Source organism: Taudactylus pleione, unplaced genomic scaffold (genome assembly GCF_031769625.1).
Source record: "Taudactylus pleione unplaced genomic scaffold, aTauple2 ptg000007l, whole genome shotgun sequence".
Taxonomy (NCBI): domain Eukaryota; kingdom Metazoa; phylum Chordata; class Amphibia; order Anura; family Myobatrachidae; genus Taudactylus; species Taudactylus pleione.
In genome coordinates this window covers 21,558,623-21,566,444 of record NW_028284410.1, presented here as the reverse complement: position 1 = coordinate 21,566,444, position 7,822 = coordinate 21,558,623, and positions in this window count along the sequence as shown.

Below are 7,822 nucleotides of genomic sequence, written 5' to 3'. Positions count from 1 at the left end.
GAAACAACCTGTGCTCAAAATAATCGATTCTAGAACACTTTAACACAAGTGAGTTAAATACAACTAGTCTACAGCCAAATTTTGGCTGCAGAAAACTCATATATTATATTATGTGTTCTTAAAAAATAACCAATATGCAATTATTACACATTGTAAAATTATGATAAACGTAGCAGTTTCGAATGTGGGTCCTGGTAGTTATATATGTTATGATAAATGGTATGCAGTTTGAGTCTCCGATGTCCAAAATGCTTGGGCCAGGGGTATTTTGGATAACGGAATATTCCGTATTTTGGAATATTTGCATATCATAATGAAATATCTTGGGAATGGGACCCAAATATACACACAGAATGCATTTATGTATTATATACACCTTATACACACAGCCTGCAGATAATTTTATACAATATTTTCAATAATTTTGTGGCTCAAACAAAGTTTGTGTACATACATAAAATTCAGTTATGTTTCATATACAGATTATACACACAGCCTGAAGGTAAAGTTATACAATATTTTTAATAATTTGAGCCTTAGACAAAGTTTGTGTACATTGAACCATCAAATATCAAAGTTTTCTTTATCTCAGTCAAGCCAAAAAAATTCTGTATTTCGGAATATTTGGATATGGGAGACTCAACCTGTACTATCATTGCAATACTGTTGGAATGGATATGGTTTTTTGTCTACTTTTGTGCTGTGTTCAGAATGTCCTAGGCTTTTATTGCTAAATATTATTACCTTTTTAAAGGACCAAGTCATAGAGATGCACAAACTGGTTAGATGAATCAGTTAAAAAATGAAAACATTTGTTGCAATTTCATAATTATTAGAATGCGTTAATAACTTCAGTAAGTCTAACGCAGAATGAGTTAATAAATTCAGTAAGTCTAACGCAGATTGAGTTAATAACTTAAGTACAGTAAGTCTAACGGTTTGAAAATGTTTGTCAGTTTGGTAATTTCAAGAATGTTCAACAACATTTAAGCTGGTGCGCACAGGTACAAGTTAAATTTGATAAATTTTGAATTTTTTTTATTGCTAACCTCGAACATGAACAGTGAATCTCAATTGTTGAATTGTGAACACATGATGTGTGTTTGCAGTTCAATTTAACAACTTTAAAAATTATAGGAAAGTATTAATTAAAAATAATTTTCATTGTGTTTTGTTTAAAAATTAAACAAAATTACAACACTAATTTAACACCAATGCTGAAGATGAACTTTGAATGGTGATCTGCGAACATGATCAAACTCAAAGGCCAACTGGTTTGAAATGTTTAACCATCCCCGATACCATCTGTGGCTAGTAAAAGTCACTTTCTCATTTTGGGGTCTATTTACTAAGCAGTGTTAGGAGACAGAGTGAAAAGTGATAAGGTGCCAGCCAATCAGCTCCTAACTGCCATCTCACAGGCTGTGTTTGAAAAATGACAGTTGGGAGATAATTGGAGGCACCTTATCACTTTTTACTCTCTCTCCTAACACTGCTTAGTAAATAGACCCCATAGGGCCTGATTCAGAATTGCAAGTAAAGTTGCCTCTTCCCATTTTGCAGATTTCCTCCTGTATTCAGAACCGGCTGCATCTATGTGAGCGCACCATCCACATCCATCCACTGCTGAAAGCAACTATCAGCCTGCATTTCCACCTGCTCTATTCTTTTTGCAAGAGATCCTTCTGAATTTGGACTGATCTCGGCTTACGGTCACCTCTGATTAACCTACAATTCTGTCTCCATGCCATTGACAATCTTAATCTTACATGCAAATGCCTAGTTGCCAGTTACACCCACTCAGCAATAAGAGGAGATATGACTGAGGTCTGTACGACTCTGAAACGCCCGTAATTTCTCTAAATTGGGTATGCACGCCCTGATGCATGCGCAGTGTATTAGCAGAGTGTAGGGTGACAGCAGGGCCGTCTCTTCCATTGGGCTTGTTGGGCAGATGCCCAAGGGCCCAAAGCTTCAAGGGGCCCACCAACCCGGGCCCTGCAGCCACAGCCAGTTGGTATATTTTTGATATCTCTAAAAGTACTGCATTCCGATTGCAACCCCCCCTTCCCGTGGTTGACGAGTACTCACCCCAGTCACACCGCTTCACTACATCCACTGGACCAGTCAGACAGCGTCTCTAGAGATGACTTCTGACTGGTTGAGGCGTGAGCCGCAGCAGCTCCGCCCAGGTCAGGCAGTTTGGGCGTTGCCTTGAGATCTGTTGCTGGCTCCTGCTGCATGTGCCACTCAGCCGCTGCCGCATAGTGTGGTGTCCCGGACTGGAGGATCCGTCGTCCCGCCTGGTCTCTGCCTCCTCAGGAGACTCCACTGCCAGCCACTGGCCCGGCGACTCCCGACCCTGCCACAGGCGCACGCACCCACTGCACCGCAAAGGTAAGGGCTGAGCTCAGCTGCACAGCTTGAATCAAATCACTGTGCAATCCTATAATTATAGTAACATGACAAAATCTCAGTATGACGGGGCTTATTGCTGCAATAATACCATGTCATACTATGATATGGTATAATACCATATCATAGTATGATATGGTATTATTGCAGCAATGACCCCCTCATCATAATGAGATTTTGTCATGTTATAATTTTAGGATTGCGCAGTTATATGATATTATTGCAGCTATAAGCCCCATGAATGGGTGGGTAGGAGCCCTGGTGCATTGCTTTGCCCTGGGCCCACATTGCTGTTAAGACAGCCCTGGGTGACAGTAGATAGAATAGCAGAATGTACTGTCACAAATATGCATAGCAGATTGTGCTTGGTACAGTAGTCCTCCACATATGGAGTTAACCCCATGCACACTTGTATTGGCCAATATGCTGATGGTATAGTTTGTATAACACAGGTGTTGGTGGAGGTTAGTATACACATGGCATGCTTAATCAGTGCTTAGATGTATTATAATCAGGCAGAAGAGCAAGCAACATAAGACATAGGGATATCACAGGTGTAACAGCAGTAGGCAATCTGTGAGGAATATAACTGGAATATAGGGTAATGCTGGATGTTGTAGTGTAACTGGAGTAAGCTAGGTGAATGCACTGACTGATGATAGCCCCAAAGTCCCCTTGTGTATCGCTGGTGGTATAGGATGGTATATATTCTGGAGTGCCATAGAGTAAAGATGTGCATGCACAGTAGCGCCATGCTTACCTACTTTTGAAAAAGCGTTTCAGGGAGATTGTGAAGGCAACACCTATAAGCGCGGCAGTAAAGTGTAAAACACTGACTAACATCCAAATGTAAATAAGCCCCAAAGCAGTTAGTAATATCTATTTTTTTATGAAAACACAGTGATATATTACAGAAAATACAAGTAGCCATAGGGATCATTGTGCCTTATAACCAATACAGGGAAATGATACTAATGATCCCATTTGAATGTAAATATCTCTGTTTATTTTTATATATAACATATTCATAATGGGGGTAAGGTAGAATCAGGGAGATTGCTAGGTTCTTCAGGGAGTCAGGGAGATTACTACTGTTCCAGGAAGTCTACCTGACAATGAGGGAGAATTAGCAAGTATGAGTAGCGCATGTCAGAGATCAGACTCCTCTGCCAAAAATTGTTGTTTAAGGGAGGCAGCGCTCCTGCTGTATCCTGTAGGTGGAGTTGAGCCAGCAGTCACTAGGACCCGGCGTAGCTCCAGCTACAGGATGCTGAAGGGAGGCAGCGCTCCTGCTGTATCCTGTAGGTGGAGTTGAGCCAGCAGTCACTAGGACCCGGCGCAGCTCCAGCTACAGGATGCTGAAGGGAGGCAGCGCTCCTGCTGTATCCTGTAGGTGGAGTTGAGCCAGCAGTCACTAGGACCCGGCGTAGCTCCAGCTACAGGATGCTGAAGGGAGGCAGCGCTCCTGCTGTATCCTGTAGGTGGAGTTGAGCCAGCAGTCACTAGGACCCGGCGTAGCTCCAGCTACAGGATGCTGAAGGGAGGCAGCGCCGATGTGCACTCCTTTCAGCACATTGCATGCAGAGAAGCATGCCACTCTGAGTCAGGCCTATTGTCTGTATACAGATGAGTCTACACTGCTACAAAAACTTTCCAGTCATTTTATTTATCTTTAAATAGATGTTGTTTTGAGCATTTTAAACAACAATTTTTGCCAATTCTATTTCTCATATACGTAATCCCATCCGAGCCGATTTGCTGCGATTCAGTTAGAAGTTATTTTGGTACCCCAGAACTATACAAAAGCTGAAGAATATGTGCAATGCCACATTGTTTCACTCAACCTTGTGTATAGTATACAGCAGGGGCGTATCTACCCATTGGCCAGGACGGCACTCGCCAGGGGCGTCGGCCAAAGGGGGGTGCCGACCGGCAGTGCCACCAGCAGCCAAGGAGTGGAATCAGGCCGGGACTACCAGGGCTGGAACCTGCGACGGTGCAGCCGGTGCCTTGCATCGGGGCCCGTTGTGGTGCAGGGGCCCATAGCTACCGTTGCACCCACCGCTAGTCTCCCTGGCCCCACAAGTGTAGGGCAGACCGCAGTGAGAGCGGTCTGCCCTACACAGTAACAAACACACAGCCACCAGGGGGTTTCCGGCACATCCCGCAGTAGCTGATGGGAGAGACGCCATGACGTCTCTCCCAAGGTACAAGATTGACAATCATTGGGGCGGTGTTTGCGGTGGTGGGGATGACACATGCAGTGTGTGGCCACACAGTTACTGGACAGGACAGTGTCAAACCCAGTAGGACATTCACTTCAGTTCTCCCAATTCTAATTGGTTAATGACCCAAACACTAGTAACTAGGCACACAATCAATACGTATACAAACTCCACACAATATATTGCAGCTCCTAATAAAGGTTAATCTGTATAGCCTCAGTAGATTAGGAAGGGGGATGTTGTTAAAGATACTACAGTATAAGACATCAATAGTAATGCAACATTTGTAACTATATGGTACCATACCACACTTGTCCATGATGAAAATAGACAAATAAATGTATGAAAAAAAATTCTGTGTTTTTTAATAAAATAACAGTAATTTGAACATAAACAATGCACAATGATCAATAAAAGTATTGCCGACATAAAGTACGTGAATGTCATTCAATAAATCCAATGAATCAAACAGGAGTAGTCCAAGTAGAGATAAGACACTTGCAGTTGGTGAGCGGCTTTCCACATATAATAAAGATAAATCCTTAGTATGTCAAAATGTTGAATGAAGTGTTTAATATAAATGCAAAGACAGTCTTGACAAGAATATTACCGTAAAAACCAATTACGCAATATGATCTGCATGTAGAGATGATAGCACTAAAGGACTTGATCACACAGGCTGGATATATATGATGTGTGTGCAGTTAATGATAACAGGCAGCGCAGCACCAGTACATGTACTTTCTGTTTGATGCAACAGAGAGAGGCAGGGTCTATGAGTCAGCCAGCAGATGGGTTATTTTGGGCAGGATGAGTTTCTGTAGGACACACAAGCACAGGCATGCTGTGTAATCTGCATCCTTCCTAACTATTCACCCCGCCAGTTCTCACTGGTCTCTTTTCCTCTGATTAGCTTTTTCTATTTTTCGTTCAGGGGCATTTGTATATACACACTTTTGTGTGATGTTTATACATGTTTACAGATATACACATGCTGACTTATGTATACACAGACCCCCAGATACAGTGACGCTGACATCTACATTAATACATCAATATGTTTCACACACAATGATTGAGATCTTGCCACAGTTTTTTTATCATTGGGACTAAGGTTAGGATTCTTCTGATTGTTATCTACCGTATTTTCTTATTAGTGTTGCTCTTGCAGAATGATTTAGATCATAACCCTGCTGTACAATAAACTCCCTCTTCAGTTCTTGTTCAGTAATTGTCTACAATGCGCACAATTAATTTTTTCATTGACCCTGACCTGACAGTCCCTGCCACTGAAAAACATTCACATAAGCTGTTAAAAACCACAATACATAACATGGGGCTTGGCTGACGTTTTGTGTTTGCACCATACATACCGTAGCCAAAAGGCTTCACTATACCACAAGACTTTCTGCCATAGCTATGCAGCATGTGCTGGACAGCATCTTGCAAACTGTTGGAGGACCAGGATTTCTTTTTTTTCAGTGTTGGCTTCTTCCTGGTGTCAGTCCCATAACACCCTATTTGCTGACCCATGTACATATATATCTTCCATTACAAGCACAGACTTTTGCTACAGATTCATTCTTCTTCCACATCTGTGCAGTCGACTGCACTGTGATCTGATGGATTAAAACATGGGCAAAAAATACTCTGAAATATATATTTTTGTATACAGAGAGGATCCAGCAGGGGTTGGTACTCATGAAAGATAAAGTGTTCAGTAGGTTGTGTGTATGGGACACTACAGAAAATGTGATCAACAGTACAGGGCACATGGCCAGTACAATACTTTGATACAAACTACCATAGCTAGGCCTCATTGCCGTGAAATATCAACTGTTAAATATAAGTACTATATGTGGACTGCTTGGCATAAAGCTACTGGATTCAGAGCCCAAGGCTAGCACAACTATACTTCTTACCTACAATGCACGATTATGGAATATGGATACACAAGACGAAGGAGGTCAGAGGAAATTCATACAAAACAAAGGGTGGGATGTACTATTAATCGCCTTTTGTTTGCGATACAAACGCAATGTTTGTTTAAATTACCGGCTTGCTCTTCGCCGGTATTAAGTATGAACAAAGAAATCTCTTGCTACTATTCCATTGCGGTCACTCACAGTGACTGCGATGTTCAGCGGCTCCATTCTACTCCTATCTGCGCATGCATGCTCACTGGATTTATGTCAAGCGCAGTTTTCTGGATGCAGAGTCTTCAGTGTCCATAGATACAGCTAGATAGATAGATAAATAAATAGAGATAGATAGAGATAGATAAATAAATAGATAGCGATGGATAGATAGAAATATATAGATATACATGAGATATATCAGCTGCACCTTGGAGGGGGATCCCGTTATTGGGACCCAAAAGTAAAATGTTTAAAGGGAAGAGGGTACATTCAAGGGTGCTAAAACACCACCATTGGTACAACAATCTTAGTACCATTCAATATGTATAAAAACTCCACAGTTTGTGAAGATGATCACCCAACAAATGGCCAATGCCAAAATGAAATCAAATAATGATTTATTTTATAAAATTCACAGATCATAAAATACAGCTTATATAAAATATAATATTGTTGTGATGCCACTAATAGGAAGATGCCGTATATCTTATTTCCGGCTTTTCCAGAAGACATTTTGAATAGTGGTAATCACGTTGAATATAAAACCCTTCACATTTCATCTGCACAGGACTTCTTCAGGGGTAATCTTAAAGGGTGATACATCAATGGATATAAATCAGTACATTGAATTTGACCAATGTTTAAATGGAATGGGTATAATATACCCGCGGCTCAATAGCCGCCGGTTCATATACCAACACCGGAAGCCCGGACTGTGAAGAACCCGACAGGAGAGGTAAGTACCCTAACCCTCCCCTAGTGGTGCTTTAGCCTAACCTCCCTGGGGGTGCCCTACCCTAACCTCCCCAAAGGGGTGCCTAATCCTAACCCCCCCTGCCCACATCCTAAACCTAAGTCTCCCGGGGGGTGCCTTACCCTAACCTCCCGCCAGTGACGCCTAACCCTTCCTGGGGGTTGCCTAACCCTAAATTCCCACCAGGAGTGCCTAATCCTAACCCCTACCATCCCCAGGTATCTAGCATACACACAGGTGTCTGGATGTTTGGGATTCCGTTGTTCAGGATGCCGACGCTGGTATCCTGA